Raw genomic sequence first — 12,472 nt, 5'->3', positions numbered from 1 at the left:
GAATCCAAGTAACCCATTTGTATCCTAGTACTTCCTGACCCTACTGTAAATGGAACAGTCATATGAAGCAACTTGGACTATGAAAGGTGTGATAATCAAGGGTTCAAATATTTCAGGAATGAGGGTTTGGTTCATACCACCTGGCAAGCCACCAAGACCTGCTGAAGGAATCACTGAGGATAAAAGGCATTTAGAAAGAAGTTGGAGAATAACTGTAGTGATAGGAACTTTAGTTCATCACACTAACCTCCCTCTTCCTCATTTTTGCTCAGGAAGAAAGGCCCATGGAACCCATGGAGGAGCTGCTCCTGAACCTGTGTGATGAAGTAGATCTGAGTGGTGCAAGGGCTCAATGTGGTGGCCATGAGAATAAACTTTGCAGACCCCCCCCCCCACAGCAGGTAGTATAACTGACCATAAAGCCCAGCTGTTGTGCTCTGAAATCCAAAACTCATTTATGCTGAGGTCACAATGCTCCATGGGCTGCTCCCAGTCAATGACTGAGAGTGGCAGGAATATGAAGGCAGATCCATTCCTGGGAGACATGGGACTCCTCTGGTGGGCAACCCTGGTTTGAGGACATTCTCAGACAGCTTTGTCAAACCTCCCTTATACTGCAGGTCTGTCTGGAACAATGCCAGGCAATGTCCCTACCCTCCTTCCTTCAATCAGAGTCAGATTTGCTTGTGGTTTTATCACCATCCCAGCTTTACCCAGCTCCTCTCCTATTTTCCTTCGCATAGATACTTCTCCTAATGGAAACCTTGAACAATTAATTTTGCCATCTGTTTTTTTTTTTGAGGGCCTCAGTGATATATATTATTAAGGTGGGAGTTTTATGAGTAAGCACAAGGTCCTTATTTACCATCAACAAGGAAAATGAAGCAAACTAGTGAAATCACTATCTTAAAGACAAACAGTGAAGAAGCGAGTGTAGTGTGGTGAGACCATACAACAACATGTCTTAAAAGAAACAATCTAGATAGTGATATTTATGTCCTTGCAGTTGTTTAAAATTTGGTTGAGTGACCTCCTAATGGGACAGAATCTAGGTATATTTGTGTTTCTGTAAAAAACACACAACCTAAGAGGTAAGACTGGACAAGGTTCAGACTGCTGGTGGTGCAGCCAAAAGGTAATGAAAATTATTTTCCAATCCTACTTTTCACGTTAAAAAAAATTTTTTTTAATGTTTTATTTATTTTTTAGGCAGAGAGAGACAGAGCATGAGCAGGGGAGGGGCAGAGAGAGAGGGAGACACAGAATCCTTAGCAGGCTCCAGGCTCCAAGCTGTCAGCACAGAGTCTGAGGCGGGGCTTGAACTCAAAGTCTGTGAGATCATGACCCGAGCCAAAGTTGGAAGCTTAACTGACTAAACCACCCAAGTGCCCCTACTTTTCACTTTTTTAAAAAATTGAGGAAGGTTGAATTCACATTCCATATCAACATTTGGTGAAATCTTCCACTTAGCCAGTTCCTTGACAATTCTGCTCCAGTCTTCCTTTCCACAATCTCCTTTCCAGTTGTTCCACATCTGGTTGCTTTCTCCCACCCACTTTCTACAAGATTTCCCACTCTCCTCTCTGCCCTCTTTACCCATTTTCATTACATTCTTTACAACAGATGTCTGGCCAACGTTGAAAATGTTTCCAAGAAAATTCATTCTACTCTTATTACTAACATCATCAGAAAGGACTTTTGAACAGTTAAAAATGTCAATGCATTGTTTGAGAAGCTGGAAGTAATGCCTCTGGAAGTGTTCAAGTAAAGGTAATCTCCCCAGTGTCCTTTCTTTTTCACATTCAATGATTCTAAGTCTTCCCTATATAAAATCCTTAGGAGATTCTCTTTTTAAAAAGACGTGAAATAATTAGCCACAGGTGCTTCTATAACAGTGTAGAGAATTGACAGCTTTTGAAAGGCCTTTAATCAGGTTATTATTTTATTTACATTTCCTTTATTTTTTTCTTCTGCAAAAAGCCAAAGATAAGTTTCAGTCTGTCAGGACTGTCATAAAGTCTGAATCATCAATGTCAAAAATCATGCTATTCTTCTTTTTTTACACTTATATGGTTGTTCCCTTCTGTTGGTTGTTGTGTTTCCTGAAATGAGAGTTTTCCAGAATTCCAAATTCAAAAAGTTTAGCATAGTTTGTTTTGAATTGAATCATCACTATCAAAGGTTTTCAATGTTAATATTTCTCTGTAAAGTTTTGGGGAATCACTCATTTTAGGTCTTCAGCAATATGAGCAGGAAACAACAACAAAAAAGATACATGGCTTTTTCCTTCTTTGAACATAACTTTTTATTCACATTTTCCTTATGTCTTCTGTTCCACTTAACGATAAAATGAAAAAGTTTCCATGAAATAAGCTAAGAATTCTGGAACTTAGTCATAATTTATTTCCTTTATCAGATATCTCTTCTGAAGCTAAGTTTTAAGTCAAAAATAAATTTCATAATACTTTTATGTTTGCGGAATCTTGTTGTGATGACAAAAATTACTTCTAACTACTTTGAATGTACTTTAATTTACTACGAAAGTGTTACATCCTTTTTCTTTTTTAACCAAACTTTATCAATCATTGTCAATGCAGCAAAAGTTGGTATCGAATACAAATTTCACAAGTGACAAAGATATTTTTAAAACCTATATAGAAATTATTAGAGTTTATGGAAATATAGTTTTAGATCAAGATTAAGTAGTATACATAGGTTATGTGTCATATATATGCCATTAAAATGTCATTATATATAATATGCATATATATACATATATCTATATCTATACATGATTTTAAGGTGTCAATATATGGCATCCACCACAACATTTGGATATACATTCTGAATTTCTCAGTTGACAGAACAGTCTGGTCTCTTGTATTTTTTCCTTTCATTCCTTTTTTTAAGAGTCATGTAATACTTAAGGTAGAAAACTATCTAGCATAACATCAATTTCCTTTGCATTACCTTTTTGATTTCCCCGTGAAATGAAGTCTTGTGCTCCTTCCAGAACAACTCCAAAATTCCTTGACATTCCATGTACTGTTTTGATTGTTTCTGAAATAATTCCTGGGGCCCATAATATATCTGTGCCTCATATCTAAAGATACATTGTATATATTATAGTTGATTTGAACACTTTCCAAGAAAAACTTCAATATGTATGGTTATGAAACTGTTTTTATGTTTTGCTTATATGTCTACTGTACAAGCCCAAAATTTTTAAAGCAGCATACTTTATTCAAAGAATGATTAATTCAATGTTGTTAAAATTGCTTCTGTTTTCCCAAAGCAAGCAGCAGCATTATATTTTTATGCAGGAGAGTAAAGATCCTAATGTAACAGTAACTCTTCCTCCTCAACTCCCTTCTGCCAAACACACACACACACACACACACACACACACACACACACCCCTTCTGGTTACAAGTAGAAGTTTAAATAAATGCATTTACTTCCCCTCTTCCCTGAGATCTATTAATACAAAAGAAGAAAAAAATGATATAAACTCATAAATGAAGAAACAGGTGAGATGCCTCAGTAATTAAGAATTGTAAAGTATTTGTGGAAGATATGAAGTAAGTAGAAAAAAGGAAACAAGAAACAATATTTCCTAGGGAACATGAAGAGGAAATAGAGCCAAAAAGAGAGATTTCTTTCTCTTTAGAATCCAAGAGCACTGGGAACTGAGAAAGTCCAGCTAAAATGAGGTAATATGGGAAACTGAGCGCTGAATATGCATTAATTGAATATCTACATAAGGAGGACTCACTGGCCTGAACACAAATTATTTGCCCAATTTGCTTGCAGAATGCCAAGCGGGTAACAGTCTACCTTTGACAATAGATAAATTAACAAATTAAGTTAAGTCTGAAGTGTCCTCTTTATAAAAATTGAAAAACCTGTTTTAGTTCGAGCTGCTCTAAGAAGGTACAATAGACAGTGGCTTATAAACAATGGACATTTATTGTTCATAGCTCTGGAGGCTACAAGTCTTTGATCAGGGTGCCAGCATGGTCAGGTTCTGGTGAGAGCCCTTTTTCAGGTTGTGGACTACTCTCTTCTCATTTTTTCCCAGATACGTAAGAGAGAACTTTAGAAAGTGAGCTCCAGAGCTCCCCGGGGGTCCCTTTTATAATGACACTAATTCCATTCATGAGGGCTCCACCCTCATGACTAATTACTTCTCTAAGATCTTCCGTCCTAATATTACCATATCTGAGGGTAGGATTTCAACATATGAATTTGGGGCACAGCACAAACATTCAGGCCATTGAACTGAGATCAGGGATTTCTGTATTTTGGTGACTTTAGAAAATTGGTTAATTCTTTGCATCCACATTATAAAGCAAATGTGTTCTTTATTTTTTTTAATTTTTTTAACATTTTTTTTATTTATTTTTGAGACAGAGAGAGAGCATGAGCAGGGGAGGGTCAGAGATAGAGGGAGACACAGAATCCGAAACAGGCTCCAGGCTCTGAGCTGTCAGCCCAGAGCCCGATGCAGGGCTCGAACTCACGGACCGCGAGATCATGACCTGAGCAGAAGTTGGACGCCCAACCGACTGAGCCACCCAGGCGCCCCGCAAATGTGCTTTTTAGTAAAACTAAAGAATTGGTTATTTGTACTGCCTCCACTTTCTAACTTGTCATTCTCTCCTGGATCTGCTCCATGAAACAGCTTTTGACAGGGTCACCAAACATCTCTATATTTTAAAATCCAATGGTCAAGGTTCATTTTCTGTCTCCCTATTTTCCTTCCTTCCTTCCTTCCTTCCTTCCTTCCTTCCTTCCTCCCTCCCTCCCTCCCTCCCTCCCTCCCTTCCTTCCTTCCTTCCTTCCTTCCTTCCTTCCTTCCCTCTCTCTCTCCCTTCCTTTCTTCTTCCTTCTTTCCTCCCTCTTGCTCTTTCTCCCTCTCTCTCTCTTTCCCTTTCTCTCCTTCTCACCTTGATAGTTGATCTGTCCTTTCTTGAAAAACCTTTTCCACTTGCTTTCAAGACTCCATGCTTTACTGATTAACCTGTTACCTCACTAGATGGTCCTTTCCAATGTCCTTGGCTGGATTTTTCTCTTACCAATTACTAGGCATTGGTGTGCCTCTGAGATCTCTTCGCTCTGTCCACACTCTCTCTATAAGTAATCTCATGTGGTCCTATTCAACAAACACAATTGTGGAAAAAATTCTTTAAGCCAAATCATTTTGAGCTGATATTTTTCGCAGTAATACTTAACTGAAATATAGGATTAACTAAGGAATTGCGTATGTATGCATTTGTATATCTGTTGCTATAAATACAGACTTTAAAATAAAAAACTGTAGCATTCTGTATAGGTTGTCTTGAGAATTGCACCTGGTCCTTCTCACTTTTTATAAGTATGTTTTTGATGATTAAATATTATTTATAGTGGCTTCATCTTTGTTATTTAGATGTGCTCACATTTACTTAAATAATACTTTGTTATTGAACCTTAAAGCTGTACTCAATTTTTTTTACTATTATAACTAACCATTTAGCTCTTTAGAGCTAAATCTTTACATACCTTGATAAATTATTTAATAAACATTTGGAAGCATAGTTGTTAAATCAGTTAAGTACACTAAATACTTTTACCAAGTTCCCATGAAGAAAGTCTATAGCCAATTTACATAGCTATCAACCATGCCTGAGAACTATATCACTAGTATTTATTGCCTAATTTAGTTTTTGGTATCTAGTCTTAATAGATATTTATTAGATATCTAGTCTTAATACTATATAAGAAAATAAATATATTTGAGGATTGAACTTGTGATGTTGAGAAAAATATTACTAGAAGGCAAAAAATTTCATCTTTATTTTCTTTATTTTTTAAGCTTATTTATCTTGAGAGAGAGAGAGAGAGAGAGAGAGAGAGAGAGAATGTGAGTGAAGGTGGGGCAGAGAGAGAGAGAGAGAGAGACAGACAGAATGTGAGTGAGGGTGGGCAGAGAGAGAGAGAGAGAGAGAGAGAGAATCCCAAGCAGGCTGTCAGCGCAGAGCCTGAGTGGAGCTTGAATTCACAAACTGTGAGATCATGACCTGAGCTGAAATCAAGAGTTGGATACTTAACCAACTGAGCCACCCATGCACCCCTAAAATTTCATCTTTATGATGAATGATGAAATATTCATTAAAGATAAACTCTTTATCTCAGAAACTGAAGAAACTGGCACTTGAAAATTAGTTCTAACTCAAAGTGTGAAAGGAAAAGAATTGTATTACAGGAAAATTTCTGAAAATATTACTTAAATTTTATTACAATTTCCTTTGGTCTTGGATTCTCTTGTTATTGAAAAAAATATATTGATAGGCATTTAAGACTCCATGTAGCTGCTTTCCTGACATACATTAATTATTTCAGTTATACTGTTAAAGAGTATCTTATGATTACTGAATTATCTTTTATTACAAGAAAAAAATTCCAAATCATTTGGCAATCTTTAACACTGATAACTCTTAGTTTTATACACACACACACACTGTATACACACAAACACATATGAATATATATATTCTAACTTATTCCAAGTATATATATATATATATATATATATATATATATATGTGTGTGTGTGTGTGTCTATCTATCATCTATGTATCTATATAAAGTTTACTTATTTATTTTGATAGAGAGAGAGAGAGCAAGCGTGAGTGGGGCAGGAGCAGAGGGAGAGGGAGAGGGAGAATCCCAAGCAGGCTGTGCGCTCTATGCTGAAACTGGACACAGGGCTTGATCTCATGACTGTGAGATCAAGACTTGAGCCAAAATCAAGAGTCTGACGTTTAACTGACTAAACACCCAAGTGTCCCTAAGGTGTATTTTTTAATGCAATAAGTCATATATATTTAATATATATTTTGTTTTGATATATATGTATAAACCTATGAAAAGTACCAAAATAGAGGTAATGAACGTATTCATCACTTTCAAGAAACTTTTTAGTTCCCCTTTAATGTGGCTTTCCTATCCCTTTTGTTATCACCCCCACAACTGCCATCCTGGGCAACCATTTAATTTGCATTTTCTAAAGTTTTATATACATGGAATCATATATCATGTTTTTTTTTTTTTGTTTTTTTGTTTTTTTGTTTTTTTTTTTTGGTCTGGCCTTGTTTACTGGCAAAGTATTTTGCAATTCATCCATGTTGTTGCCTGTACGGTGGTTCACTCCATTAAATTATGCAATCTTCAAGTAATATTATACCATTTCATATATAATGTAAGAACCTGACAAGAGTGTACCTCAATTTTCCTTTCCTGGCCTTTGTCCTATTGTTGCAATAGAGTCTTTTTATACATATATATAAACTCCATACAACATTGAAATTATGTCAATTTAAACAGTTGTATATTTTTAAAGAGATTTAAATATATACAAGTAGGGGCACCTGGATGGCTCAGTCGGTTGAACATCCGACTTCGGCTCAGGTCATGATCTCACAGTTTGTGGGTTCAAGCCCCGCATCAGGCTCTGTGCTGACTGCTTGCTCAGAGCCTGGAGCGTGCTTCAGATTCTGTGTCTCCTTCTCTCTCTGCCCCTCCCCCACTCACACTTTGTTTCACTCTGTTTCTCAAAAATAAATAAATGTAAAAAAAAATTTTTTTAATATATACAAGTATTTTATATTTACATATTAGTTACCATTTCTGATGTTCTATGTTCCTTTGTGAAGGTCAATATATATTTCTTATATGATTTTCCTTATGCTTGAAAAGGATTAACATTTCTTATAGTATGGGTTAACTGGTGATGAATTCTTTCTGCTTCTGTATGCCTGAAAAAGTTTTTATTTCAATTTCATTGATAGATATTTTGATGGATATTTGATAGATATTTTGATAGATCATTTCCATTGGATAGATGTTTCATAGATCTTTCCTTTGGATATAGAAATCTAGGTTGCCATTTTTTTTAATATTTAAAAGATGTTGATCCATTGTCTTCTTATTTTTCCCAACAAGAAATATTTTGTCCTCATTTTATTTGTTTTCCTATGCATAAAGGAAAAGGCTGGTTTACACTTTTTCTCATTATCACCATTTTTATCAATTTAATTATGACATGCTTGGTGTAGTTTTATTTGTTTCTTGTACTTGGGTTTTGTTGAGATTCTTGGATTTGTAGATTTATAGCTTTCACGTCCCCTTCACTTCAGTTTTTCCAAGTACACTTGTATTAGTCCATGTAAAGTTGTTCTATAACTCACTGATGTACTTTTCTTTATCATCACTGCTATTATTATTATTTTTCCCTATGTTTTATTCCAAATGATGTCTACTTTTATGGGTGCAAGTTCACTAATCTTTTCTTCTTCAATGTCTAATCTCCTGTTTATCAATTTCACTGTACTTTTTGTCAGAAATTGCAGTTTTCATATCTAGTAGTTTATTTTGTAATTTTTTACAGTATATTCTATGTCTCTACTTAAAATTGTAAATATAGAGAATATATGAAACAGATACAATAACTTCTCATGTCTTTGTTTAGTTTAATATCTGTGTCAGTTCGGGGTGGGTCTTGATTGATTTTTTTTTTCCTCATCATGGATTATAATTTCCTGCTTGTTTGCATGCTCATTAATCTTCGAATGTATATGAGACATTGTATCTTTCACCTTTTTGGGTAGTAGATAATTTTGTATTCCTAAAAATATTTTTAACTTTGTTTTGGGAGGCAGTTAAGTTTTAGAAATAGTTCTAGCCATCCTGGTTTACCTTTAAAATCATTATTTCAGAAACAGGGAGTGTTTATCCAAGATGAATGATTCCCAGCTAATGAGGTAAGACTCGTCTGGGTCCTTTGCCAAATTATAAGTTTTTCTAGTCTGGCTAGTGGGAAAGGCAGTATTGCCAGTGTTGATGAGTGTTGGGCATCATCTCCTCTAATCCTTTTGGGTGGTTATTTCCCAGGGCTGGGGTATTTTCCTCACATGCATGCACTGATTTACTGACTACTTAAGGGGGCCCTCTGTAGATCTCTAGAATTTTCTCTATGTGCAGCCCTCTCCTTTTCTGAACTCTGTTATGCGAATACTAACAACCTTGGTCCCCCTGGACTCCCACTCCATCTCCTCATTTCAGGAAAGCTGGCAGACTCTGCCTATGTTCTCTTTCTCTCTGTCATTGCTTAGAAACTCAGGACAGTTAACTGGGGCATTTAGTGGCTCACCTTATTTGTATCCTATCTTTCAGAAATCAGCATCCTTCATTGACTGTTGTCCAGTGTCTTAACACCATTGTTTCAAACATGTTTTTCCAGTTTTTAAATGTTTCCCAAAGGAGGGTAAGTTCCAATCACTATGACTCCATCTTGACCAGGAGTGAAAGTTTACACTAATATGTCTAAACTATTATTTACTGCATTTAAACACTTTACTTTCTAGGGCTGTTAATTACATGAAGGATTGTTTGGGCAGGGGGGAGGATTACAGACTCATCTTCACAACATACTGCTTTCATTGTGTCAGTCTTTGTTCTAGAATCTAAAATGGCTTTTTTAGCTAAGGTAAATATAAACACAAACGTAAGCCAATAAAGTTAGCTATATAAAGAACCCTAAAACAGGGTTTTTATTGTTTACAGCTTTCTTATGTACCAGCTTGATCCAAGGATACACTTAAGGTAGAGAACTGGGTGGACTATATAGTATTTATTCAATCATCCATGACTAAAATTGCTGTCAAACAAAATTTTATAAAAATTGCAGAAGAAGTTGTAGGTTGTATTTTCCAAAAACAATCTGGACTCCAAATAATCTAAGTGGCAGATGAAAGAATATTAACTCCCACAAGTGTACAACATAAGAATTCTAACCAAGATATTTGTCTATACAGTTGATCACTCCACTTATGTGTGGGGTGGGAGACTGCTTTAGTATGGTACAGATAAAGAACCTCCTTCCTTGAGTGTTTACAATAGGAATTGTGATTCCCCCCACCAACAATGTTTGCATTTATTTGTAGACCTGCATATTCTCTCCAAAGACTATATATAAACATTACTACAGAGTCAAACTGCTGGAATTATCAATTCCCTCAACACTTTTTGAAAAAGGACTTTTAAGAACAGAGTCGTTGCTGGAGGCTTATAAACTTCTATATTAGAGAATATTAGATTATTAGAGAATGAAAAAAATTGTGTGGATTAGACTGTTTGAGGAACATTTCAGAAAAAGACTGTAACCCTAAAAAGTCATAGAATTCTAGAGACAAAAAAGTTATAAATAGTGATTACACAAAAGTAAAATTATTAAAATTATCATTATTTGGTTCGTTTTTACTATATGCATTATTTTTAGAGCCAGATTTCAATACACCCTAACTATATCTTAATGGCTAGTTCTGCATTACTAGTACAGAGTTGTTTTAGAATTTATGTGACTTAGAATATATCTCTTTCCTACAGTGGTGAAATCAGAAAAATCAATACCTTTCAATATGTCTATGTGGGCAACCTGTACTTGATCAGTCCCTCTAAAGATTAACAATAGCATGTGTATTAGTCATCTATTTCCATACTAATGCTGTGTAACAAACCACTCGTAAATTCCTCAGTGTCCTAAAGTAGCAATCATTTTTCCATGCTTATCAGTCTGCCCGAACGCTGGAGGTAAAATGATTTACACTGGATTTGACTGGGCTTCACACAAAGCTTCTATATATCTGTACACTGTCCAACTTGTTTCCATTTCTCATCTCTTGCAGTCTCATTTCTCTGTCTCATTAATAGGTAATAGGGGCAGTTCAGATGAAATCTGTTCAGTGGTAAACTACATAATTTTCTCCACCACCAGAAAGATTTTTTAGAGGTAATGTTGACATCTTTCAGAAATATGGGTTTATAATTTTTACCCAAGAATTTGCCATGCATCTTCATATTGTCTTTTACTATGTCCTTCTATGTCTCTTGAGCCTTTGCTAACAGACTATCCACAAAACAACACTGCCTTTTTTGAATACCTGTTAACTTTATGTGTTGCTGAATTTTGTTCCCTGTGAGCCAAATATCATAACATCTGTTATGGCCACAGCCAGTTGCCTCCAAACTTGATTTAAAACATGAAGTGTTTTTCCAAGAAGAAACATCTCGAACTTTATAGCCTATAAGCAAATTTACCTTGGAATGTCTCATTTTAAGCCTGTAATTTTCAGATACCTGTCAGGAATATAAAACGTTAACAAATTTTATGGATGGGAGAATAATAAGCAAAAATAAATAATGGTTTGGGTTTTAGTGGCTTATCAATATCTGACTGAACTCATTAAGTAATCTGTCTTCAGTCTTATTTAGTGCTATGAAATTCCCTAATAGCTTATAAACCTAAACCAAATATAAGAACACTTCTGCTTATTTGTTTTTCTCCAGCCACATCATTAATAAAAAGTCTCTTCTTATAAGAATCAAAATCATATTTGGACTATGACTTCACTCAGATTCTTTGGAGCTACTGCTACTATTAAAGTGTAAGCATATTCTTTATGCACATTGTTACTAAAATATAGGGAATTTGATGGTCTTGTGTATAAATGTGTTTTTTTTTTTCAAAAATCATGCATGAAAAATTGTAATTTTTCAAACCTGCCTAATATGTAAATGTTCTGCCCTCTGGCACTGGCCCATACATTCTCCTATTAAAGAAATCTTGCCTGGTACCCAAACTCGATAATTATGGCCGCCACTTAAAGGTAACCAAAACTACTGGTATATAGTAAGCTCAGAGTCTTGAATAGCGTAGAAACCTGGGGAGGCCCTGAGAATACAAGAAGCACTGGTTTTTCAGGGGATGGCAAAGCTCTTTTCTCCTCCAGTTATCTCATTGCCCTGTATGGATCCCAGTACCGTCCTTTCCAGTCAGAATCACTATAAAATGGTTTAAAATTCCCCCCAAGAATGACTTTTGAAAACATATTTTTAATTCTTCAAAGTCTATCATTCCCTATTGATTCTCTTTTCCTTCTAAGTTCTGTCTCTTCCTGAAGGAAAACCTTGTTTAGTACACAGGAACATTCTGACCAGGCCTAGAGTGACTCAGATTTGTTCTAAGCAATATCAAATATTTTTTAGGCAGTGTTTTAGCATTGTAAAAACATAGGTAAAATAAGAGACTTGGAATTCCTTCTCTCTGATAGTGCTACATTTCCCAAAAGGTCTCTATATAAAGTTGTGATTTTGTGGCAATTAGGAGTATTCCCATTGGATTCTAATAGTCATGAATGTCCATGTTATCTACAATTGCAGTAATGTCTAAGCACTTAAGACTTACACGCACGTCTTCAATCATACAGCAAATATTCATTGAGTATTTACTATGGTTCAGGTACTAGTGTTATAGGTGAGAAATCAGAATTAGAAAGAAGAATATTTCTCAAGTTTTAAGAGAACAACAAATAGGGAAAATACAAAAGAAGAAGAAGAAGAAGAAGAAGAAGAAGAAGAAGAAGAAGAAGAA

The 12,472-nt window shown here is 35.4% G+C and overlaps 2 long non-coding RNA genes across 2 annotated transcripts in view; one reads left to right on the top strand and one right to left on the bottom strand.

Moving 5' to 3' along the window:
* The window catches only part of LOC121029811 (uncharacterized), a 281,837-nt gene that overhangs the window by 168,808 nt on the left and 100,557 nt on the right, over positions 1–12,472 (bottom strand). The window lies entirely within an intron of this gene.
* Positions 1,399–12,472, top strand: part of LOC121029812 (uncharacterized) — a 17,484-nt gene continuing 6,410 nt past the window's right edge. Inside the window, exon 1 of the long non-coding RNA XR_005789919.1 lies at positions 1,399–1,770. This is a non-coding gene — a long non-coding RNA (uncharacterized LOC121029812). The remainder of the gene's footprint in view (positions 1,771–12,472) is intronic.

Source organism: Herpailurus yagouaroundi, unplaced genomic scaffold (genome assembly GCF_014898765.1).
Source record: "Herpailurus yagouaroundi ecotype Mexico unplaced genomic scaffold, PumYag 139, whole genome shotgun sequence".
NCBI lineage: Eukaryota > Metazoa > Chordata > Mammalia > Carnivora > Felidae > Herpailurus > Herpailurus yagouaroundi.
Note: the sequence above shows the minus strand (reverse complement) of the source record. Positions and strands in the feature narration are given on the sequence as shown.